This window comes from Trachypithecus francoisi, unplaced genomic scaffold (genome assembly GCF_009764315.1).
Source record: "Trachypithecus francoisi isolate TF-2019V2 unplaced genomic scaffold, Tfra_2.0 Lachesis_group17, whole genome shotgun sequence".
Taxonomy (NCBI): Eukaryota; Metazoa; Chordata; class Mammalia; order Primates; family Cercopithecidae; genus Trachypithecus; species Trachypithecus francoisi.
Window position 1 is genome coordinate 79159567 of NW_022681462.1, and position 27525 is coordinate 79187091.

Genomic DNA, 27525 nt, shown 5'->3' on the forward strand with positions numbered 1-27525 from the left:
CACGTATTACCTGTCCCTTAGGCTACTCCTGATATGACATGGTCACAATCCCACTCACCAGCATGTTGAGGGATTCTCTTGGATGCATCCCAGCTTCTCCAGAGCTCTCTTAAATGTGATTATCAGGAATGAGTGGGTGGCCTGCCAAGTGCGGAGAGGAAAGAGACTGCCACCTCTTCTCAGGTCCTATGCTTGTGTTAACAAAAATTCACCACATCAAAATAGTTGCTAGGAGCAGTCACATCACATTGTTGAATTGGGTGCAGCACACTGTTGACTAAAACCCACAATATTTAAATATATGACCATCCCCAACCCTGGTCAGCTGCCAGTTTCTCTGTCTCTGCAGGCTCAGCATCTGCCAGTGCTCTCAGAGATAATGTAACACAGATACTTCCTCCTCCCTCTGAAGAGTCCGCCTCCCTTTCCCTGCTTTCATCATACCCTCTTCTTGTCTGACCCACCCATCTCTTTAGCTGGTTAAAAGAAGAAAGGCAATCTGCCCTTGGTTGGCTTCAAGCACCTATAAATGAGGCCGATTGTCATTGAACCTCAGAAAGTCATAAAGATCTGTGTGTAACAGAGGAGCTACTGGTGAAGTTTCCAAAGGTATACAGTTCACTTTTACTGGTGATTTAAATTATCCCTCTGAAATACCACTATTAGTCAGTGACAAGGCATGGCCAAGTTGTTATTAACTATAATAAAGATCTCTGTTAGAACCAGTCAGGCCACTGGCTTTATCTGCTACACCCAAACACCATATGATACATAGGCAAATTCCCAGGATACCAAGCCACCAGTCTCCCACTCACTTAGTTGCCTTTGTTCAAAAATCTGACGTTACTCCTTTACACCATCATCAAGAATGCAAGTGCTTGTTGAAGTCATGCTTCCTAGAGTACCTCATGACATACAAGCTTTAGAACCAGGTATTGCCCAGTTAAGAAGAGTGAGACTGGACAATGATATGCGGCCAGAACTTGGAACTTGAACTATTCATTGGGGTGGGAAGGCACATGGGGATGTGGACCAACTGTAGCTGCTGAGATTCAATTATATCTGGAGACACAAAGTTCCTGAAAAGTGTAGCAATAATCCACAGTGTCAGGAGGTGATCAACTTACTGGTCAACATTACTGTGTGGAGAAGGCATTACTCACTGACCACTGTAAAGGCACTTGACCTATGGAGATCTTACTTGTCTTCACTTTACAAATGAAGAAACAGACTCTGGGAGGCTGCGTGACTTGCTCCATGTAGCCGGGGGCAGAAATAAGATTCAAACCTAAGTCTGTCTGATCTGAAGGCCTATGTTGATTCACTACTTTGCTAACCTACACAGGCTGTCTTTGGGGACATTAAACACCCAGAATGGCTGCATAGAGTAGCATTCCGAAATTCAGACACTCGGCAGCAGGGAGATCTATCAGCAGCTCTCAGGACCCCCACCATGATAAAAGGGTTAGAGGAAATAGCAAAAGAAGACAAGGTCACTGCTTTTACATGGACTGGATATGGCGTGGAATATTATCAGTTTCTAAATTGTGAGTGTATAGGGTCCTAGGCCCTTAGGACCATGAGAGACACCCAACTGTCAGAATTGGGGCACCAGATTGGAGTTCAACTAGCAGAAGTGCTTAAATGCAAAAGATCAGAGCACTGGGCAGAGTCCCTAAAATCTTCCTGTCTGTGATATTTACAGATATGATCATCAGCATCAAAAGCTCAACAGAATCAACAAAGTATTAGAAGTAGTGTTAGCTCATCAAGGTTGCCAAGTACAAGATCAGTTTCTAAAAACCAATAGTTTTGTCTACATTAGCAGTAAGCAACTGGGAAATGTAACAGACAATAAGAAACCATTCACAATAACAATAAAATTTAACAAACTCTAAAGCATAATATCCAGGAATTAACCCAACAACTTGCAAGAACTTTAAGGAGAAAATTTTAAAACTCTATTTAAGGACATAAAAGATTGAATAAGTGAAGAGATATAGCATGGATAGGATGACTTTACATTGTAAAAATATCCGTTTAGTCTCCAAAGTAAATATGACCACAACCAAAATTCCAGCAGAAACTAAATTTTTAGAGAACTCAACAAACTTATAAAATATATAAGGAGAAATAAATTTTAAACAGTTAAGTCAATTTTGAAAAACCGGAGAACTGCCATGCCAGATATTATGTCATTGCCACATAGTAATAAAAATATTATGGTACTGGTTTAGGAATACATAGAGCAAATAGGAAACAGAATGAAGAACTCAAGAGCAGACCTGTATATAAATGGGACCTCCATTTACACAAAGGTGGTACCACAGATCAATAGAAAAATATCAATTATTTAGAAGATGGCATTGGGGAAACTGGCCTTAGTTTATCAAGAAAAAATAAAGTTGGGAGCCCCATGTTGTACCATATACAAAGGTGAACTCCAGATAAATGGAAGATCTACATATGATACAAAAGAAAATGCAGGAGACTACCTCTATAATGTGGGTTAAGAATTTACTTCATAAAACAGGTTTGCAAAAGCACAATCCTTGAAGCAAAAAAAGTATAGGACTTGACTGATCACAATTAAGGGTCCTGTTAAGAATACCATAGAAAAAATTAACAGATGGCTGACAGATTGGAAGAAGACATGTGGTATGTTCAAAAGCAACTAGGGATTAATATCTGAAATGCATGAGGAACTTTTCACAAATCAAAAAGAAGTCAATATAAAATATTTTTAAAAGCCAATATAAAAATGCGAAAAGTATAAGAATAGGCAATTCACAGAAGGAAAAGCCAGAATGGCAAGTAAGCATTAAAGAAATGCTCAACCCCACTCGTAATCAGAGAGTGGGAATATAAAGAGTGTGACACACCCCATAGCCACCAATATGCTGGTCTATGTTTTAAAACCAGCTCCCCAGGGAAGGAAAAGTCCTAATGTACAGTGTTTGCCAATTTCCATGGTGCAAATACTCTGGGTACTGCCAGTTTTCAGCTACCAGTGTAGCTCAAGGTCACCGAACAAGAAGTTGGGAAGAAATGTGCTTTATCAGCTCTCATGGACTGTTTTCAACACACCACTGCTTTACCCACCAGCATGGCAAAAATCAGAAAGATAATCCTAAATATTGGCAAAGATGTGGGGAAAGATGCACTGCTGATGGAAATTTAAACTGGTAAATATATTCTGCAGATCAACCTGGCAGTGTTTAGTGAAAAAAATTAGCAGTATGCTTTATGACTCAGCCATCACCCTCCTGAATATGCCTCAGAGAAACCCTTACAATGGTTCTATAAGCACTTTCTTCATGCAGTTTCCAGGAAGTCAGTTTCTCATTCACTAGGTGACCTTATTCGGTCTATGGCTTTAAATATTGACCAGGCGTGGTGGCTCATGCCTGTAATCCCAGCACTTTCAGTGGCCGAGGTGGGATCACTTGAGGCCAGGGGTTCAAGACCAACCTGGCCAACATGGTGAAACCCCGTCTCTACTAAAAATACAAAAATTAGCCAGGCATGGTAGCATGCACCTGTGGTCCCAGGTACTTGGGAGGCTGAGGCAGGAGAATTGCTGGAACTCAGGAGGTGGAGGTTGCAGTGAGCTGAGATCATGCCACGGCACTCCAGCCTAGGGGACAGAGTGAGACTCCATCTCAAATAATAATAATAAATAAACAAATATCTATTTTCATGATTCCCAAATTTCTATCTCCAGCCCTGAACCTCAGATGTATATCCAACTGCCTACTCAACATCCATTCTACAGCATACATATCACAAATAGAACATGTTCAAAATGGAACCCTTCTCCATAACCTTCCCTATGTCAGTAAATGGCAACTATTCTTTTTTTTGCTCACTGGAGTCATCCTTTCTTCCTATCATATTTCTGGATTCTCCAAATTAAACTCCCTGTCTTCATTCTTCAAAAAGTTTATGATATCATTTATTGAGTAAATTCACGTACCATAGAAATCCTTACAAATCAGTAGCCACTGGAGACCCCAGGAACCTCCTAGTGCTTCTACCTGGGCTTGCCCTCCTCCAATCTGTCTCCTTTGTCAAGGCTGCAGGTGGGGACTGCCTGCTGAAGTAGACCACAAACTGAAGAGGACTCCACTGAGCCACACGAGCCTTATTATCTGAATGGGGTTTCTCGTTCATGGTTGTACATTAGAATCACCTGGATATCTTTTGCAACATTAAACCCTAAAGACCCCCTCACATATTTCAATTCAATTGATCTAGCTTAGTTTCATGCTATTCTGTTTATTTTTTTCTTTTTTCTTTTTTTTTCTTTTTTGAGGCAGAATCTTGTTCTGTCACCCAGGCTGGAATGCAGTGGCACGATCTCAGCTCACTGCAACCTCCACCTCCTTGGTTCAAGCGAATCTCCTGCCTCGGCTTCCTGAGTAACTGGGATTACAGATGCACACCACCATGGCTGGCTAATTTTTGTATTTTTAGTAGAGACGTGGTTTCGCCATGACCGCCACGCTGGTCTTGAACTCCTGACCTCAAGTGATCCGCCCACCTGGGCCTCCTAAAGTGCTAGATTACAGGCATGAGCTGTCAGGCTTGGCCCTGTTCTATAAATTTATTTTCCCTTTTCTTAGCCCTACTTCCTGAGAAGATACTAACAAAGGAATTTGCATGTTCCTACATGGGGCACTGCTCCCCAGACCCTCCAGTTGCTGCCACTCTCAGACATCACATGATGCAAAGTCTTCTTTATAATTACAGCTAGATTGGAGGCATATGTTCTAGTGCTCTATAACTCTGTAGGATAACTATAGTTAACGATGATATATTATATGGTTTCAAATAGCTACAAGGAGGATATTGAATGTTCTCAACACAAAGAAACAATAAATGTTTGAGATGATGGAAATGCTAATGACTGTGATATGATCACTATACATTATACGTGTTGCAACATCACTGTGTACCTCACGAATATATGCAATTATTATGTATTAATTTTTAACTTTTTTAAAAAAAATTAAGTCTTCTTAAAGCCTACATAAAGGAAGATGGAATGAAAGGAATGTTACATGGCATCAGGATGAAAACTGCCACTGTGGCACAAGAACTAAGTTTTGGATACCAGCCACCCCCCAAATTTTTGACCAATAAGACACCTCCAGAAGCATCTTTGGCACAAAAATAGCATAAGCCAGTTACCACAAGGATGTCAGTCCAACAATCTTCCCAGCACACACCACTGAAACTGACTCTGACCAAGCCTCTAGAAATAACTATTATTGTATAGAAAACGTAAGCATAATAAAAATCATTTTTTAAAAACACTATGAGAATGCAATCATCCAAGGCCAAAATGTGGGAATTTCTAACAGAGCAAATAACCCAATTCCGACAACCAAAAAGTAGCTGAGGGGAATGGTTATAGACCAGAAGAGACGCGAGAGCTCCATCCACAGCCTGCAATGTCCAGACTTTCTTTGGATCTGGATTCAGACAAACAAATGTGAAAATATTTCTGAGACAAATGGGGGAAATTTAACCTGGACTGGATTTTAAATTACATTTTACAATTATGTTCATTTTGGAAGGTATGATGATCATGACATGGTCATGTTTCTATTAAAAATTCTCGTGTGTTAGACATCCATACTAAAGTATATATGAAAAATGTTTGGGGTCTGGGATTTGCTTTAAAGTATTCCCTTAAAAATAAATGTGTGGTGGAGGGATAGATGTAAAAAGGATGATAAAATATTGATCATTATTAAAGCTGAATGGTGGGTACGGTAGTCTTCTCTTATTGGCAGTTTCACTTTCTGTGGTTTTAGTTACCTGCCATCAACTATGGTCTGAAAATATTAAGTGGAAAATTCCAGAAGTAAACAATTCATAAGTTTTAAATTGCACACCATTCTCAGTAGCATGATGAAATCTCACGCCATCCTGCTCCCTCCTGCCTGGGATCTGAATCACCCTTTGTCCAGGGCCTCCACACTGTACATGCTCCTTATCCATTAGTCAGTAGCCAGCCCAGTGATCAGATCCACTGTCAAGCCATCACAGTGCTTGTGTTCAAGTAACTCCTGTTCTGCTTAATGATGGTCACAAAGCACAAAAGTAGTGATGCTGGTAAAATTGTTATATTTCATCATTAGTTATTATTAATCTCTTCCTGTGCCTAATTTACAAATTAAACTTTATCATAGGTATGCAAGTTTAGGAAAAAACATAGTACATATAGGATTTGGTTCAGGCATCCACTGGGAATCTTAGAATATATCCCCTGTGGATAAGGAGGTGGGGGACTACTACATATTATTCTTTCTTCTTTTTAGCAATTTGAAATGTTTTCCATAATAGAAAACTTTTTTAAAAAAAAGAAAAAAGAAACTCCAAGAGGGCAGGAATTGTCGTCTATTTCTGTCACTGCTGTATCCTAAGTACCTAGAATAGTATCTAGCACATAGTACTAATTCAGTAAATGTGTGTTGATTGAATGGGCCAGGGTTTTTCAAGAGTTCAGTCTCAGAGTCAGGTGCAGCAGCATGTGCTTGTAGTCTCAGCTACTTGGGAGGCTGAGACAGGAGGCTCACTTGAGCCCAGGAGATAGAGGATGCAGTGAGCTGTGGCTGTGCCTGTGAATAGCCACTGCACTCCAGCCTGGGCAGCATAGTGAGACCCCATCTCTAAAAAAAATTTCAGTCTCAGCCAGGCGCGGTGGCTCATGCCTATAATCCCAGCACTTTGGGAGGCTGAGGCAGGTGGATCTCAAGGTCAGGAGTTAGAGACCAGACTGACCAACATAGTGAAACCCTGTCTCTACTAAAAAATACAAAAAAGTTAGCAGTGCGTGGTGACAGGCACCTGTAGTCCCAGCTACTCAGGAGGCTGAGGCAGAACTACATGAACCCAGGAGGCGGAGTTTGCAGTGAGTCAAGGTTGCGCCACTGCACTCCAGCCTGGGCGACAGAGCAAGACTCCATCAAAAAAATAAAAAAATAAAAATTTAAAAAATTTAAAAAAGACTATCATGTCCCAGGAATTTAGAAATCATACAGAAGCAATCTTATTATGAATCATAATAAGATTGTATCACATGCACACACACAGGAAAATCTGAGGTGTTTACATATTACTAAAGTACCACTGAGTTGTCTTTCCGACAGCTGTTTACAAAACCAATCCACTCTCATCCCAGTTGGCTGCTGTAAACCATCAGAAGCTTTAATAACATCTTGATTAGGAGTTGAGAAAATGTCAGACCCACTGGAGCTGCCACAGAGTAGGTAGAAAGCAGCTTGCACCTTGTCAACAATGGATCAGATGACTCACCTCGCCAAAGAAAGCCACTGACAGACTAATTAGCTGGTACTAAGTCATGAGAAAGTCTCCTTTGTGACAAAAGTGGCATTCATAATAAGATTGTTTCTGACATTCCCCACCTAATCATATTTGAAACAGCAGGGGATAGTTAAGGTAAAAAATAAATGAGAATTGCTTTTTGAATTCACATCAAGTTCAACACAAGAAGAATAAGCTATTGTCTAACTTTTTAAGGTCCATCAAAATATATCATGCAATAGCTTTATCATCAAGATCATCACAACCAGAAGGCACTGGGTGGCACTTACAAGGGCAACAGTTTGCATACTGACCCATCATATCATTAGCAATATGTTGAGTGCCTTCTACTTGAAAAGCAGTATGGAAGCTGGAATCAAGTGCAAGATTCACTCCTTGTTTCCTAGTAAAATAGAGAGTGTCATGGTTGCAAGGGGTGGGGAACCTGAATTGGAACCCCAGAATCACCTCTCTTTGCAACCCTAGCAAGCCGCTTAACCTCCCTGAGCCTCAGTTGGTTCCTCTGTAAAGTGAGATGAGGAATACCTGCCTCCAAGAGTCATACAAGCCTGACTCAAAGTGAGTGCTCAATGAATAGCTGTGATCATAAGACAAGCATGAGAACAGAAACCACCCACCCACCAAAGAACAGTGCCAGTACTGGGTTTTCTCAAGATGGAAAACACATTGCAGGATGGGGTGGTCAGGAAAGTCTTCAAGGAAAAGACATATTTTGAGCTAAGTGAGGAGGGTAATGAGATCTAATTATGGAAATAAGAAGCTAGCATTTACTGAGAAACTATGTGATGTGCATTGTTCTAAGTACTTTCGTTCTTTGACTCCTATAAGATAAATATCATTTTGGTTTCATTTTTTTCCAGTTGGAGAAATCAGGTCATAGAGCAGTTAAGTAACTTATCCAAGATCACATAGCAAATAGAAGAACCAAGATTTCACCCATGCAGTCTAGATCCAAAGATTAAATGCTCCGTCTCAAAAAACAAACAAGCATAGATTAAATGCTAAACCACAATACCTTGCAAGAACAAAATATTAAGAGGCAGAAAAGTTCAGTGTGTATTTAGATGATGGTAATCGAAGAGCCTGTCTGTGTCAGTCCATTCAGGCTGCTGTCACAGAATACCATAGACCAAGTGGCTTATAAACAACAGAGATTTATTTCTCATTGTTCTAGACTCTGGGAAGCCCAAGATCAAGGCACTGGCAGATTCAGTGGCTGGCAAGGGCCCTCTGCCTGGTACATAGACAGCCATTTCTCAGTGTAGCCTCACATGGGGGAAGGAAAAAGGAACTCTCTGAAGTCTCTTTAATAAAGACACTTAATTCCAAAGGCCCCGCCTCCAAAAACCCCTCACAATGGGGACTAGGTTTCAACATGATTTGGGGGTACACAAACATTTAGTCCCTAGCAGTCTAGCTGGAGTAGACCCATGGTAAGACACTGGCTGATGATGAGCTAGAAAGGCAGGTTGGAGCCAGACTAGGCCAGGAATGGCCTTGAATGTCACACTGAGGTGGAGAGGCCGTCCTCTGGGGACAAGGAAAAGCCAGCATGGGTTTCTAAAGAGAGAAAGACTGAGGAGTCTGTCAGCAAGGTTCAAAATGGAAACTCTTGCCTAACCTTTGTGCCCCATGTCTGTTACATTCTCGTAAAGAAAAAATCTGCAAAACCCCATCAGTACGTCACCATCATCAAAGACCAGAGGCAGATAAAACCACAAAGATGGGGAAGAAGCAGGGCAGAAAAGCTGGAAATTCAAAAAATAAGAGTGCATCTCCCCCTGCAAAGGAGTGCAGCTCATCATCAGCAATGGATCAAAGCTGGTCAGGGAATGACTTTGACGAGATGAGAGAAGAAGGCTTCAGTCCATCAAACTTCTCAGAGCTAAAGGAGGAATTATGTACCCAGCTCAAAGAAACTAAAAATCTTGAAAAAAGAGTGGAATAATTGACAGCTAGACTACTTCATGCAGAGAAGGTCATAAAGGAAATGACAGAGATGAAAACCATGACACGAGAAATACGTGACAAATGCACAAGCTTCAGTAACCGACTTGATCAACTGGAAGAAAGAGTATCAGCGATTGAGGATCAAATGAATGAAATGAAGCGAGAAGAGAAACCAAAAGAAAAAAGAAGAAAAAGAAATGAATAAAGCCTGCAAGAAGCATGGGATTATGTAAAAAGACCAAATCTACGTCTGATTGGGGTGCCTGAAAGTGAGGGGGAAAATGGAACCAGTTGGAAAACACTCTTCAGGATATCATCCAGGAGAACTTCCCCAACCTAGTAGGGGCCAGCATTCAAATTCAGGAAATACAGAGAACACCACAAAGATACTCCTCAAGAAGAGCAACTCCAAGACACATAATTGCCAGATTCACCAAAGTTGAAATGAAGGAAAAAATCTTAAGGCAGCCAGAGAGAAAGGTCGGGTTACCCCAAAGGAAGCCCATCAGACTAACAGCAGACCTCTCAGCAGAAACTCTCCAAGCCAGAAGAGAGTGGGGGCCAATATTCAACGTTCTTAAAGAAAAGAATTTTAACACAGAATTTCATATCCAGCCAAACTAAGTTTCATCAGTGAAGGAGAAATAAAATCCTTTACAGATAAGCAAATGCTTAGAGATTTTGTCACCACCAGGCCTGCCTTACAAGAGACCCTGAAGGAAGCCCTAAACATGGAAAGGAACAACCGGTACCAGCCATTGCAAAAACATGCCAAATGTAAAGACCATCGAGGCTAGGAAGAAACTGCATCAACTAACGAGCAAAATAACCAGTTAATATCATAATGGCAGGATGAAGTTCACACATAAATAATAACCTTAAGGGTTAATGGACTAAATGCTCCAATTAAAAGACACAGACTGGCAAACTGGATAAAGAGTCAAGACCCATCAGTCTGCTGTATTCAGGAGACCCATCTCACATGCAGAGACATACATAGGCTCAAAATAAAGGGATGGAGGAAGATCTACCAAGCAAATGGAGAACAAAAAAAAGCAGGGTTGCAATCCTAGTCTCTGATAAAACAGACTTTAAACCATCAAAGATCAAAAGAGACAAAGAAGGCCACTACATAATGGTCAAGGGATCAATTCAACAGGAAGAGCTAACTCTCCTAAATATATATGCACCCAATACAGGAGCACCCAGATTCATAAAGCAAGTCCTTAGAGACTTACAAAGAGACTTAGACTCCCATACAATAATAATGGGAGACTTCAACTCACACTCCACTGTCAACATTAGACAGATCAACGAGACAGAAAGTTAACAAGGATATCCAGGAATTGAACTCATCTCTGCACCAAGCGGACCTAATAGACATCTACAGAACTCTCCACCCCAAATCAACAGAATATACATTCTTCTCAGCACCACATCGCACTTATTCCAAAATTGACCACATAATTGGAAGTAAAGCACTCTTCAACAAGTGTAAAAGAACAGAAATTATAACAAACTGTCTCTCAGACCACAGTGCAATCAAACTAGAACTCAGGACTAAGAAACTCAATCAAAACCGCTCAACTACATGGAAACTGAACAACCTGCTCCTGAATGACTACTGGGTACATAACGAAATGAAGGCAGAAATAAAGATGTTCTTTGAAACCAGTGAGAACAAAGATACAACATACCAGAATCTCTGGGACACATTTAAAGCAGTGTAGAGGGAAATTTATAGCACTAAATGCCCATAAGAGAAAGCAGGAAAGATCTAAAATTGACACTCTAACATCACAATTAAAAGAACTAGAGAGGCAAGAGCAAACACATTCAAAAGCTAGCAGAAGGCAAGAAATAACTAAGATCAAGCAGAACTGAAGGAGATAGAGACACAAAAAACCCTCCAAAAAATCAATGAATCCAGGAGTTGGTTTTTTGAAAACATCAACAAAATTGACAGACCACTAGCAAGACTAATAAAGAAGAAAGAGAGAAGAATCAAATAGATGCAATAAAAAATGATAAAGGGGATATCCACGGACCCCACAGAAATACAAACTACCATCAGAGAATACTATAAATGCCTCTACGCAAATCAACTAGAAAATCTAGAAGAAATGGATAATTTCCTGGACACTTACACTCTTCCAAGACTAAACCAGGAAGAAGTTGAATCCCTGAATAGACCAATAGCAGGCTCTGAAATTGAGGCAATAATTAATAGCCTACCCACCAAAAAAAGTCCAGGACCAGATGGATTCACAGCTGAATTCTACCAGAGGTACAAAGAGGAGCTGGTACCATTCCTTCTGAAACTATTCCAATCAATAGAAAAAGAGGGAATCCTCCCTAACTCATTTTATGAGGCCAACATCATCCTGATACCAAAGCCTGGCAGAGACACAACAAAAAAAGAGAATTTTAGACCAATATCCCTGATGAACATCGATGCAAAAATCCTCAATAAAATACTGGCAAACCGGATTCAGCAGCACATCAAAAAGCTTATCCACCATGATCAAGTGGGCTTCATCCCTGGGATGCAAGGCTGGTTCAACATTCGCAAATCAATAAACGTAATCCAGCATATAAACAGAACCAAAGACAAGAACCACATGATTATCTCAATAGATGCAGAAAAGGCTTTTGACAAAATTCAACAGCCCTTCGTGCTAAAAACGCTCAAGAAATTCGGTATTGATGGAACGTACCTCAAAATAATAAGAGCTATTTATGACAAACCCACAGCCAATATCATACTGAATGGGCAAAAACTGGAAAAATTCCCTTTGAAAACTGGCACAAGACAGGGATGGCCTCTCTCACCACTCCTATTCAAAACAGTGTTGGAAGTTCTGGCTAGGGCAATCAGGCAAGAGAAAGAAATCAAGGGTATCCAGTTAGGAAAGAAGAAGTCAAATTGTCCCTGTTTGCAGATGACATGATTGTATATTTAGAAAACCCCATTGTCTCAGCCCAAAATCTCCTTAAGCTGATAAGCAACTTCAGCAAAGTCTCAGGATACACAATTAACGTGCAAAAATCACAAGCATTCTTATACACCAGTAACAGACAAACAGAGAGCCAAATCATGAATGAACTTCCATTCACAATTGCTTCAAAGAGAATCAAATACCTAGGAATCCAACCTACAAGGGATGTAAAGGACCTCTTCAAGGAGAACTACAAACCACTGCTCAGTGAAATCAAAGAGGACACAAACAAATGGAAGAACATACCATGCTCATGCATAGGAAGAATCAATATCGTGAAAATGGCCATACTGCCCAAGGTGATTTATAGATTCAATGCCATCCCCATCAAGCTACCAATGACTTTCTTCACAGAATTGGAAAAAATGGCTTTAAAGTTCATATGGAACCAAAAAAGAGCCCGCATTGCCAAGACAATCCTAAGTCAAAAGAACAAAGCTGGAGGCATCATGCTACCTGACTTCAAACTATACTACAAGGCTACAGTAACCAAAACAGCATGGTACTGGTACCAAAACAGAGATATAGACCAATGGAACAGAACAGAGTCCTCAGAAAATACCACACATCTACAGCCATCTGATCTTTGACAAACCTGAGAGAAACAAGAAATGGGGAAAGGACTCCCTATTTAATAAATGGTGCTGGGAAAATTGGCTAGCCATAAGTAGAAAGCTGAAACTGGATCCCTTCCTTACTCCTTATACGAAGATTAATTCAAGATGGATTAGAGACTTAAATGTTAGACCTAATACCATAAAAACCCTAGAAGAAAACCTAGGTAGTACCATTCAGGACATAGGCATGGGCAAGGACTTCATGTCTAAAACACCAAAAGCAACAGCAGCAAAAGCCAAAATTGACAAATGGATATGATTAAACTAAAGAGCTTCTGCACAGCAAAAGAAACTACCATCAGAGTGAACAGGCAACCTACAGAATGGAGAAAATTTTTGCAATCTACTCATCTGACAAGGGCTAATATCCAGAATCTACAAAGAACTCAAACAAATTTACAAGAAAAAAACAAACAACCCCATCAAAAAGTGGGCAAAGGATATGAACAGACATTTCTCAAAAGAAGACATTCATACAGCCAACAGACACACGAAAAAATGCTCATCATCACTGCCATCAGAGAAATACAAATCAAAACCACAATGAGATACCATCTCACACCAGTTAGAATGGCAATCATTAAAAAGTCAGAAACAACAGGTGCTGGAGAGGATGTGGAGAAATAGGAACACTTTTACACTGTTGGTGGGATTGTAAACTAGTTCAACCATTATGGAAAACAGTATGGCGATTCCTCAAGGATCTAGAACTAGATGTACCATATGACCCAGCCATCCCATTACTGGGTATATACCCAAAGGATTATAAATCATGCTGCTATAAAGACACATGCACACGTATGTTTATTGCGGCACTATTCACAATAGCAAAGACTTGGAATCAACCCCAATGTCCATCTGTGACAGACTGGATTAAGAAAATGTGGCACATATACACCATGGAATATTATGCAGCCATAAAAAAGGATGAGTTTGTGTCCTTTGTAGGGACATGGATGCAGCTGGAAACCATCCTTCTTAGCAAACTATCACAAGAACAGAAAACCAAACACCGCATGTTCTCACTCACAGGTGGGAACTGAACAATGACATCACTTGGACTCGGGAAGGGGAACATTACACATCGGGGCCTATCATGGGGAGGGGGGAGGGGGGAGGGATTGCATTGGGAGTTGTACCTGATATAAATGACGAATTGATGGGTGCTGATGAGTTGATGGGTGCAGCACACCAACATGGCACAAGTATACATATGTAACAAACCTGCACGTTATGCACATGTACCCTAGAACTTAAAGTATAATAAAAAATAAAAAAATAAAAAAATAAAAAAGAAACGTGACAGAAGCTGAGAAACTTCTTTGTGATCTGTGAATTCATCTCACAGAGTTACAACTTAGTCCTCAGGAAGCAGTTTGCTAAAAAAAAAAAAAAAGAAAAGAAAAGAAAATCTGAACATTAAAAGCATATAAAAAAACTTCAGGCCAGGCGCAGTGGCTCACACCTGTAATCTCAGCACTTTGGGAGGCCAAGGTGGGCGGATCACGAGGTCAGGAGATCAAGACCATCCTGGCTAACACAGTGAAACCCCGTCTCTACTAAAAATACAAAAAATTAGCTGGTATGGTGAGGCAGGAGAATGGCATGGACCCGGGAGGCAGAGCTTGCAGTGAGGCGAGATTGTGCCACTGCACTCCAGCCTGGGTGACAGAGCAAGACTCTGTCTCAAAAACAAACAAAGAAACAAAAAAAAAAAAACTTCAAGCACTTTGAAGTAAGATTTAGCAACAGAAAAGACAGTTACCTTGAGATTCTTTTACCAATTCAACTTAGATTTCTTTAAAATAGCAAATGATTTTTTACAAATGACTTATTTACAAAAAAAAAAGTTCTTATATTTAATGTATGCTCAATACCCACCTGCATTTAAAATGAAGTTGAGACAAGTTAGTCACATACCCTTGGGGGATGGAAATCTGTCGTTTCTGCCTTTCCTATCACACCTCATTAAACACATTGCAGCCTAACAACACCCACATATCATCATTTTAACCACTTGGTTATTATATAATAATGTAATAATATATAATCTTTTGGATACATGCCCACTGGACAAAAGTGGAGTCCCAGAAGAAACAACAGCTACACAACTTCCTAGGGTTCTGTCCTGTCCAGCAAGGTGCTGACTGGCTTGCTAGGAGGAGCAGGGTGCAAGCACCCTGGCTTCTGTTTCTCCAGCCTCACCCATACCCTAACTCAGACTTCACAGCAGGATGCCTCTCAAGGCTCAGCTTGTCAAGTGATATACCACACACCTACCTACCAGGGAGCTGTGTTTTCAGCAACTGAGAGGCATTGTTGCTCATAGCAATTGCCTAGCATCTTTGCAAACAGAATCCAGTGGCATCATGAAAACGTGTGTGCCTCTATTGCAAAGGCCTCTAGTCATCCTCAGGTCTCACCTCAATCTGAGATTGGCCACCCCCAAGCATGAGCTCCACACAGTCCTCAGCTCCTACAATCCAAAGAGACCCCAGAGGCTGGGCACGGTAGCTCGCACCTGTAATCCCAGCACTTTGGGAGGCCGAGGCAGGTGGATACTTGAGCACAGGAGTTTGAGACCAGCCTGGGCAACATAGCAAAACCCTGTTGCTACAAAAAAAAAAAAAATTAGCTGGGCATGGTGGCATGTGTCTGTAGTCCCAGCTACTCAGGAGGTTGAGGCTGGAGGATCACTTGAGCCCAGGAGGTGGAGGTTGGTATGAGACAAGATCTCACCACTGCACTCCAGCCTGGGTGACAGAGTGAGACCCTGTCTCAAAACAAAAGCAAAAACAAAGAGACCCTAGAAAAGAGATTTGGTCTGTGAAGGGAATTCCTACTGCTGACTTGTCAAGCACTTACTAAGTAATTCTTAGTATGAGTAAATACCATAAGATGTGTCCCTTTCCTTAGGGAATCCATAGTCTAGGTGAGAGAACACAATTAAAACTCATGAAAAATGAGAGGATAGAATCCCAATGTTAAAGTCAGACGTTACGGCTTGCCCAGGACTGAGGGGGTTCCTGGGATGTGGGACTCAGTTTAAAAACAGAGCAGTGCTGGCAGGGTGTGGTGGCTCACACCTGTAATCCCAGCACTTTGGGAAGCCAAGGCGGGTGGATCGCCTGAGGTCAGGAGTTTGAGACCAGCCTGGCCAACATAGTGAAACCCCGTCTCTACTGAAAATAAAATAAAATTAGCTGGGTCTGGTGGCAGGTGCCTGTAATCCCAGCTACTCTGGAGTCTGAGGCAGGAGAATGGCTTGAACCCAGGAAGCGGAGGTTGCAGTGAGCTGAGATCAAGCCATTGCACTCCAGCCTGGGTGACAGGAGCAAAATTCCATCTCAAAAAATAAACAAAAACAAAAACACAAAACAGAGCAGTGCCACGAAAACTGAAACAAGTTGGTCACCCTGCAGACAGATCAACATTCAAGTTCTGGGCGGAGCAAGATGGCCGAATAGGAGCAGCTCCAGTCTCCAACGCCCAGCGCGAGCGACACAGAAGACCGGTGATTTCTGCGTTTTCAACTGAGGTACTGGGGTCATCTCACTAGGGAGTGCCGGACAATCGGTGCTGGGCAGCTGCTGCAGCCTGACCAGCGAGAGCTGAAACAGGGCGAGGCATCGCCTCACCTGGAAGCGCAAGGGGGAAGGAAATCCGTTTTCCTAGCAAGGGGAACTGAGACACACAACACCTGGAAAATCGGGTAACTCCCACCCCAATACTGCGCTTTAAGGAAACAGGCACACCAGGAGAATATATCCCACACCTGGCTGGGAGGGTCCCACGCCCACAGAGCCTCCCTCACTGCTAACACAGCAGTCTGCGGCGATCTATCCGCAAGGCAGCAGCGAGGCTGGGGGAGGGGCGCCCGCCATTGCTGAGGCTTAAGTAGGTAAACAAAGCCGCTGGGAAGCTCGAACTGGGTGGAGCTCACAGCAGCTCAAGGAAGCCTGCCTGTCTCTGTAGACTCCAGCTCTGGGGACAGCGCAAAGCTGAAGTCCAATAGGGGCAGCAGCGGGGGCCGGTGCAGACATGAACGACTCTGTCTGACAGCTTTGGGGAGAGCCCTGGATCTCCCAACCCGGAGGCTGAGATCTGAGAAGGGACAGACTGCCTGCTCAGGTGGGTCCCTGACCCCTGAGTAGCCTAGCTGGGAGACATCCCCCACTAGGGGCAGTCTGACACCCCACACCTCACAGGGTGGAGTCACCCCTGAGAGGAAACTTCCAAAGGAAGAATCAGACAGGTACACTCGCTGTTCAGCAATATTCTATCTTCGGCAACCTCTGCTGCTGATACCCAGGCAAACAGGGTCTGGAGTGGACCTCAAGCAATCTCCAACAGACCAACAGACAGTCCTTCTGACTGTCAGACGGAAAACTATCAAACAGGAAGGACACCTATACCAAAACCCCATCAGTACGTCACCATCATCAAAGACCAGAGACAGATAAAACCACAAAGATGGGGAAGAAGCAGGGCAGAAAAGCTGGAAATTCAAAAAATAAGAGCGCATCTCCCCCTGCAAAGGAGCGCAGCCCATCGCCAGCAACGGATCAAAGCTGGTCAGAGAATGACTTTGACGAGATGACAGAAGAAGGCTTCAGTCCATCAAACTTCTCAGAGCTAAAGGAGGAATTATGTACCCAGCTCAAAGAAACTAAAAATCTTGGAAAAAGAGTGGAAGAATTGACAGCTAGACTAATTAATGCAGAGAAGATCATAAACGAAATGACAGAGATGAAAACCATGACACGAGAAATACGTGACAAATGCACAAGCTTCAGTAACCGACTCATCAACTGGAAGAAAGAGTATCAGCGATTGAGGATCAAATGAATGAAATGAAGCGAGAAGAGAAACCAAAAGAAAAAAGAAGAAAAAGAATGAACAAAGCCTGCAAGAAGCATGGGATTATGTAAAAAGACCAAATCTACGTCTGATTGGGGTGCCTGAAAGTGAGGGGGAAAATGGAACCAAGTTGGAAAACACTCTTCAGGATATCATCCAGGAGAACTTCCCCAACCTAGTAGGGCAGGCCAACATTCAAATTCAGGAAATACAGAGAACGCCACAAAGATACTCCTCCAGAAGAGCAACTCCAAGACACATAATTGCCAGATTCACCAAAGTTGAAATGAAGGAAAAAATCTTAAGGGCAGCCAGAGAGAAGGTCGGGTTACCCACAAAGGGAAGCCCATCAGACTAACAGCAGATCTCTCGGCAGAAACTCTCCAAGCCAGAAGAGAGTGGGGGCCAATATTCAACGTTCTTAAAGAATTTTAAACCCAGAATTTCATATCCAGCCAAACTAAGCTTCATCAGTGAAGGAGAAATAAAATCCTTTACAGATAAGCAAATGCTTAGAGATTTTGTCACCACCAGGCCTGCCTTACAAGAGACCCTGAAGGAAGCCCTAAACATGGAAAGGAACAACCGGTACCAGCCATTGCAAAAACATGCCAAAATGTAAAGACCATCGAGGCTAGGAAGAAACTGCATCAACTAACGAGCAAAATAACCAGTTAATATCATAATGACAGGACCAAGTTCACACATAACAATATTAACCTTAAATGTAAATGGACTAAATGCTCCAGTTAAAAGACACAGACTGGCAAACTGGATAAAGAGTCAAGACCCATCAGTCTGCTGTATTCAGGAGACCCATCTCACATGCAGAGACATACATAGCCTCAAAATAAAGGGATGGAGGAAGATCTACCAAGCAAATGGAGAACAAAAAAAAGCAGGGGTTGCAATCCTAGTCTCTGATAAAACAGACTTTAAACCATCAAAGATCAAAAGAGACAAAGAAGGCCATTACATAATGGTAAAGGGATCAATTCAACAGGAAGAGCTAACTCTCCTAAATATATGCACCAATACAGGAGCACCAGATTCATAAAGCAAGTCCTTAGAGACTTACAAAGAGACTTAGACTCCCATACAATAATAATGGGAGACTTCAACACTCCACTGTCAACATTAGACAGATCAACGAGACAGAAAGTTAACAAGGATATCCAGGAATTGAACTCATCTCTGCACCAAGCGGACCTAATAGACATCTATAGAACTCTCCACCCCAAATCAACAGAATGTACATTCTTCTCAGCACCACATCGCACTTATTCCAAAATTGACCACATAATTGGAAGTAAAGGACTCCTCAACAAATGTCAAAGAACAGAAATTATAACAAACTGTCTCTCAGACCACAGTGCAATCAAACTAGAACTCAGGACTAAGAAACTCAATCAAAACCGCTCAACTACATGGAAACTGAACAACCTGCTCCTGAATGACTACTGGGTACATAACAAAATGAAAGCAGAAATAAAGATGTTCTTTGAAACCAATGAGAACAAAGACACAACATACCAGAATCTCTGGGACACATTTAAAGCAGTGTGTAGTGGGAAATTTATAGCACTAAATGCCCATAAGAGAAAGCAGGAAAGATCTAAAATTGACACTCTAACATCACAATTAAAAGAACTAGAGAGGCAAGAGCAAACACATTCAAAAGCTAGCAGAAGGCAAGAAATAACTAAGATCAGAGCAGAACTGAAGGAGATAGAGACACAAAAAACCCTCCAAAAAATCAATGAATCCAGGAGTTGGTTTTTTGAAAAGATCAACAGAATTGACAGACCGCTAGCTAGACTAATAAAGAAGAAAAGAGAGAGGAATCAAATAGACGCAATAAAAAATGATAAAGGGGATATCACCACTGACCCCACAGAAATACAAACAACCATCAGAGAATACTATAAATGCCTCTACGCAAATCAACTAGAAAATCTAGAAGAAATGGATAATTTCCTGGACACTTACACTCTTCCAAGACTAAACCAGGAAGAAGTTGAATCCCTGAATAGACCAATAGCAGGCTCTGAAATTGAGGCAACAATTAATAGCCTACCACCAAAAAAAGTCCAGGACCAGATGGATTCACAGCTGAATTCTACCAGAGGTACAAGGAGGAGCTGGTACCATTCCTTCTGAAACTATTCCAATCAATAGAAAAAGAGGGAATCCTCCCTAACTCATTTTATGAGGCCAACATCATCCTGATACCAAAGCCTGGCAGAGACACAACAAAAAAAGAGAATTTTAGACCAATATCCCTGATGAACATCGATGCAAAAATTCTCAATAAAATACTGGCAAACCGGATTCAGCAGCACATCAAAAAGCTTGTCCACCATGATCAAGTGGGCTTCATCCCTGGGATGCAAGGCTGGTTCAACATTCGCAAATCAATAAACGTAATCCAGCATATAAACAGAACCAAAGACAAGAACCACATGATTATCTCAATAGATGCAGAAAAGGCTTTTGACAAAATTCAACAGCCCTTTATGCTAAAAACGCTCAAGAAATTCGGTATTGATGGAACGTACCTCAAAATAATAAGAGCTATTTATGACAACCCACAGCTAATATCATACTGAATGGGCAAAAACTGGAAAAATTCCCTTTGAAAACTGGCACAAGACAGGGATGCCCTCTCTCACCACTCCTATTCAACATAGTGTTGGAAGTTCTGGCTAGGGCAATCAGGCAAGAGAAAGAAATCAAGGGTATCCAGTTAGGAAAAGAAGAAGTCAAATTGTCCCTGTTTGCAGATGACATGATTGTATATTTAGAAAACCCCATTGTCTCAGCCCAAAATCTCCTTAAGCTGATAAGCAACTTCAGCAAAGTCTCAGGATACAAAATCAATGTGCAAAAATCACAAGCATTTTTATACACCAGTAACAGACAAGCAGAGAGCCAAATCAGGAATGAACTTCCATTCACAATTGCTTCAAAGAGAATAAAATACCTAGGAATCCAGCTTACAAGGGATGTAAAGGACCTCTTCAAGGAGAACTACAAACCACTGCTCAGTGAAATCAAAGAGGACACAAACAAATGGAAGAACATACCATGCTCATGCATAGGAAGAATCAATATCGTGAAAATGGCCATACTGCCCAAGGTTATTTATAGATTCAATGCCATCCCCATCAAGCTACCAATGACTTTCTTCACAGAATTGGAAAAAACTGCTTTAAAGTTCATATGGAACCAAAAAAGAGCCTGCATTGCCAAGACAATCCTAAGTCAAAAGGACAATGCTGGATGCGTCACGCTACCTGACTTCAAACTATACTACAAGGCTACAGTAACCAAAACAGCATGGTACTGGTACCAAAACAGAGATATAGACCAATGGAACAGAACAGAGTCCTCAGAAATAATACCACACATCTACAGCCATCTGATCTTTGACAAACCTGAGAGAAACAAGAAATGGGGAAAAGATTCCCTATTCAATAAATGGTGCTGGGAAAATTGGCTAGCCATAAGTAGAAAGCTGAAACTGGATCCTTTCCTTACCCCTTATACGAAGATTAATTCAAGATGGATTAGAGACTTAAATGTTAGACCTAATACCATAAAAACCCTAGAAGAAATCTAGGTAGTACCATTCAGGACATAGGCATGGGCAAGGACTTCATGTCTAAAACACCAAAAGCAATGGCAGCAAAAGCCAAAACTGACAAATGGGATCTAATTAAACTAAAGAGCTTTTGCACAGCAAAAGAAACTACCATCAGAGTGAACAGGCAACCTACAGAATGGGAGAAAATTTTTGCAACCTACTCATCTGACAAAGGGCTAATATCCAGAATCTACAAAGAACTCAAACAAATTTACAAGAAAAAAACAAACAACCCCATCAAAAAGTGGGCAAACGATATGGACAGACATTTCTCAAAAGAAGACATTCATACAGCCAACAGACACATGAAAAAATGCTCATCATCACTCGCCGTCAGAGAAATGCAAATCAAAACCACAATGAGATACCATCTCACACCAGTTAGAATGGCAATCACTAAGAAGTCAGGAAACAACAGGTGTTGGAGAGGATGTGGAGAAATAGGAACACTTTTACACTGTTGGTGGGATTGTAAACTAGTTCAACCATTATGGAAAACAGTATGGCAATTCCTCAAGGATCTAGAACTAGATGTACCATATGACCCAGCCATCCCACTACTGGGTATATACCCAAAGGATTATAAATTATTCTACTACAAAGACACATGCACACGTATGTTTATTGCAGCACTATTCACAATAGCAAAGACTTGGAATCAACCCAAATGTCCATCTGTGACAGACTGGATTAAGAAAATGTGGCACATATACACCATGGAATACTATGCAGCCATCAAAAAGGATGAGTTTGCGTCCTTTGTAGGGACATGGATGCAGCTGGAAACCATCCTTCTTAGCAAACTATCACAAGAACAGAAAACCAAACACCACATGTTCTCACTCATAGGTGGGAACTGAACAATGAGATCACTTGGACTCGGGAAGGGGAACATCACCCACTGGGGCCTATCATGGGGAGGGGGGAGGAGGGAGGGATTGCTTTGGGGAGTTATACATGATATAAATGATGAATTGATGGGTGCTGACGAGTTGATGGGTGCAGCACACCAACATGGCACAAATATACATATGTAACAAACCTGCACGTTATGCACATGTACCCTAGAACTTAAAGTATAATAAAAAAAAAGAAAGAAATTAAATAAAATTAAAATGAGCTATATTTTAAAAAGCAAAGAAAAAAAATTCAAGTTCTTAATTAGCTTTGGAACCTTAAATAAATAAAATAACCTCTCAAAGACTCAGCTCCCTCATTTATGAAATGGGTATTATAGTAGTACTTACTTCGTCATGAATCTTATAAGAATGTAAGTTACAGTATGAAAAGAATTTAGCACAGTGCCTGATGTTGAATAATTGCTCAATAAGTGTTAATATTGTATATATAATTAATAAGTATAAGACAGCATAGAATGAAATACTGAATTAAAGACTAAATCGGGTGTTTTAGAAACTGAAAAAAAGGAGATCAGAGAAAATTGGGTCATTAAGAACAGGCTTTGTAGACATAAGGTTGACAGGTAAAATATAGGTTAAATTTAAATTTTATATAAATAATAATTTTTAGTATATGTCCTATATTTTTAAACATTTTTTTAATTACCTGAAATTAAAATTTAACCAACTATCTGATATTTTATGTGCTCAAAGTGGTAATCCTATATAGAGAAGGTAGAACTTAAATTATTCTTTGGAGGGAAGAGGAGGAAAAAATGCCAGGCCCCGGGTAAAATGAGCAACAGCGGACTGAGGCATGGGACAGGCTGGTAGGTTTTGAGAGGGAACACCTTGAAATCCAGGCCCAAGAGTCCAGACTTGATGCAGAATATATGAGGGAGTTTCAGGGAAGGTGCTGAGGTCCTGGGGCAGGGTAGGAACCAAAAGGAAATGGTGCGCAGGGTGCAGTGGCTCACGCCTGTAGTCCCAGCACTTTGGGAGGCCGAGGTGGGCAGATCACTTGAGGTCAGGAGTTTGTGACCAGCCTGGCCAACATTGCAAAACCCTGTCTCTACTAAAAATACAAAAATTAGCTGGACACCTGTAATGGTGGGGGGCACCTGTAATCCCAGCTACTCAGGAGGCTAAGACAGGAAAATCACTTGAACCCAGGAGGCGGAGGTTGCAATGAGCCAAGATAGTGCCACTGCATTCCAGCCTGGGGGACAGAGCAAGACTCCATCTCAAAAAAAATAAAAAAAAATAAAGGAAGTGGTGCTTCAGAGAAGGAATGAGACACTTTGTGTGGGAAAAGAATGGATCTAAGCTGCCTCTGATGTTTTGAACACAGTGACTCTGAGAGGGACGAGAGCCAGGGAGTTTGTGGCTGCTCTTGTACTCCTGCAGTCAAGTGGGCAGCCTGAACTCAGGTGGCAACAGTAGGGGTGGGGGCAAAAAAAACAACAGAGAAGGGGCAGATGCCTAGAGAGATTGTGAAGGCAGGTGATGTTTGTAGGGCAGGTGTGACCAAGGTTGTGTATATGTCCTTTCACTAACAAAACTTTCTCGTGTCCCTGCAGTCTCACGGATGACACAAATAAGCAATTCCAGGTAAATCTAGAGAGGCCTGTTGAGATAAGGTAACTAAGACCAAGAAAGAAAAATGCTGTGCCCTCCTTGCTCTTCCCCTAGTAGTGAGAAGCGATTAAAGCAATAGGGTTCATTCAGTTCCCTCATTGCTTTCCTCCCTTAGAGACCCACAGGGTTTTCCTGACCACCAGAAATGACAAAGGCCTTCAAGGAGAGTGAGTTCAACCCAGGCAACGGGCTTGGAGAACTCGGGGCAACTTCCCCGTAGGGCCCGTGTTGCTATTTGTGACCTCCTAAGCTGTTTGCTTTCTTCCTACGTGCATACACAAAATTCTACCCTTGAGGCAAATGAAAAAGCCATGGTCCCATTTGGTAGCTTTCCCCCAGAAGTACAGTGCTTCTCCTTGGCATGAGCCTTCAATTTTGATTCAAAGAAGCAAATGGTGCAAAGTATCTGCCTTGAGATATATGTGAAGCCAAACACCAATGGTCCTGGGAAAACCAGATCCTAAAGATCTGCTCAGAAATTCAACTGTAAGCCCCTTATCAAGTTTTGATTGCTCACAGCAACATGAAGGACTGTGATGGTTAATACTGAGTGTCAACTTGATTGGATTAAAGGATGCAAAGTATTATTCCTGTGTGTGGGTGAGGGTGTGGTCAAAAGAGATTAACATTTGAGTCCATGGGCTGGGAGAGGCAGAGCCACTCTCAGTTCGGGTGGACACCATCTAATCAGCTGCCAGCACAGCCAGAATAAAAGCAGGCAGAAGAACATGGGAAGACTAGACCGGCTAAGTTTTCTGGGCTCCATCATTCCCCCCATGCTGGATGCTTCCTGCCATTGAACATTAGACTCCGGGTTCTTCAGCTTTTGGATTCTTGGACTGACAGCAGTCATTTGCCAGGGGCCCTTGGGGCTCGGCTACAGACTGAAGACTGTACTATCGGCTTCCCTACTTTTTTTTCTTTTCTTTTTTTTTTTTTTTTTTAAAAAAAAAAAGCCTGTTGTCCAGGCTGGAGTGCAGTAACACAATCTCGGCTCACTGCAACCTCTGCCTCCCAGGTTCAAACGATTCTCCTGCCTCAGCCTCCAGAGTAACTGGGATTACAGGTATGCACCACCATACCTGGCTAATTTTTGTATTTTTAGTAGAGACAGGGTTTCACCACGTCGGCCATTCTGGTCTCAAACTCCTATCTCAGGTGATCAGCCTGCCTCGGCCTCCCAAAGCGCCGGAATTACAGGTGTGAACCACTGCACCTGGCTGGCTTTCCTACTTTTCAGGTTTTGGGACTCGGACTGGCTTCCTTGTTCCTCAGCTTGCAGACTGTCTATTGTGATCGTGTGAGTCAACTCTCCTAATAAACTCCTCTTCATTTATCCCATTAGTTCTGTCCCTCTAAAGCACCCTAATACAATGACCCTGTCCTGTTTGCTCTTCAAAGTCACTTCCCACCTCTGCCCAATGTGATATGTGATAAAGCCCCTCCCTCTATCATTCCTGCCTCTGTAACCTTGCACAGGCCTTTCCTTCTGCTTAGACTTTGCCTGTAATCTACCTGCACCTCTCCCATTCCTACCTCACTTCCAGAGCCTTCCTCCTTGCTGAGGAGGACCCACGTTAAAACCAAACTGTGCACTATTTTGTAGTAATTACTCAAATGACAGCATTTTTTCCCACCTTCTCAGTGGGATTGTGAACTTCGTGGGGGCAGAGAACATTTCTTGTGCATGTCTAAAAGCACTCAATACCTACTTACTGCATTAAACTTAAATTTTAAATTTGCAACAAATGTATCACACTAATGGAAGAGATTAATAGTAGAGGGAACTGTTGAGGGGCACATAGGGATTCTCCATACTGTTGGCTCAATTTTCTAGAAACTTAAAAATAAAGTCTATTAATTTTTTAAATATTTAATTTCATATTTTTTTCCAAACCCTGAGTATTTTCTCTTTCAAGAGACAAAAGAAATCAATGAAAGAAAAAGGCAAAGAGGGGATTTAAAAGGTAGACTGATAAACAAAAGTCAGTTGTGGCCAGGCATGGTGGCTCATGCCCGTAATCCCAGAATTTTGGGAGGCCAGAGTGAGCAGATCACTTGAGCCCAGGAGTTAGAGACCAGCCTGGGCAACATGGTGAAAACCTTGTCTCTACAAAAAATACAAAAATTAGCCAGTATCATAACCTAGTCTCAAAATAAATAAATACATGGATTAAAATTTGAAATAAAATAAAATACAATTTTAAGTCAGTTGCTTTCCTATATACCAGCAGTTAACAATGGGAATTTGAAATTTAAAACACAATACATTTTACATTAGCATCCAAAAAGAGAGAAAGTGTTATGTATAAATCTAACAAAATATGTCCAAAATGTATATAAGGAAAACAATAAAATTCTAATAAAATAAATCAAAGAAAATCTAAATAAATGGAGAGATATTTCATGTTTATGGACTGGAAGACTCAATAATGTTAAAATGACAGTTCTTCTCAGCCTGATCTGTAGATTCAGTGCAATCCCAATCAAAATTCCAACAAATTATTTTGTACATGTTGACAAACTGAAGTTTCTGCGGAAAGGCAAAAGACCCAAAATAACTAACACAATCTTAAAGAACAAAGTCAGAGGACTGACACTACAGGCTTAAAGATATACTGCAAAGCTACAACCATCAAGACTGTGGAACTGGCAGAAGAATACACAAATAAATCAATGGAATCTAATAGAGGCTCAGAAATATACTCACTCAAATATAGCCCACTGATAATTAACACAGGAGCAAAGACAATTCAATAGAAAAAAAAGTGACCTTGGGTTTGCTTATGACTTTTTAGATACAACACCAAAGGCATAATTCATGAAAGAAGAAATTGACTAGTTGAATTTCATTATATTTTTTCAATTCTGTTCTGTGAAAAAATCCTGTTAAGACAATGAAAAGACAAGCCACAGACTAGGAGATAATCTTTGCGAAACACGTATCTGGTAAAGGCTGTTATCCAAAATATACAAGGAAGTCTTAAAATTTAACAAAAAGAAAATTCAATTTTTTAAATGGGCAAAAATCTGAACAGACACCTCACAAAAGAAGATATACAGATAGAAAATAAGTATGTGAAAAGATGCTAACATCATATGTCATTAGGGAATTGCAGATTAAAACAACCATGAGATACCACTACACACCTATTAGAATAGCTAAAATCCTAAACACCAACAACACCAAATGCTGGTGAGGATGTGGAGCAATAGGAACTCTCATTCATTGCGGGTGGGAATGCAACATGATAAGGCCACTTTGAAACATCACTTGGCAGCTCTTACAAAGCTAAGCATAGTCTTACCATATGATCTAACAATCATGCTCCCAGGCATTTACCAAAGTGATATGAAAACTTATGTCCACACGAGAACCTATACATGAATGCTAGTAGCAGCTTTATTCATAATTGCCAAAATTGGAAACAACCAAGACATTCTTCAATAGGCAAATGGACAAACAAACCCTAGTACCTCTACACAAGGGGAATATTATTCAGCGATAAAAAGTAATGAGCTATCAGGCCATGAACAAATGGAGGAAACTTGAGTGCATA

General features: G+C 41.2%; 1 protein-coding gene across 4 annotated transcripts in view; it reads right to left on the reverse strand.

The window, feature by feature from the left end:
* The window catches only part of CLIP4 (CAP-Gly domain containing linker protein family member 4), a 105672-nt gene that overhangs the window by 77338 nt on the left and 809 nt on the right, over window positions 1-27525 (reverse strand). The window contains exon 2 of one of the 4 annotated variants that reach the window (XM_033176156.1): window positions 59-191. The exons of 2 other annotated variants lie outside the window; for them this stretch is intronic. The gene's annotated coding sequence lies outside the window, so the exon portion shown is untranslated. Of the gene's footprint in view, window positions 1-58; window positions 278-27525 lie in introns of all 4 variants that reach the window. One more of the 4 variants, XM_033176154.1, reaches the window with a different exon arrangement.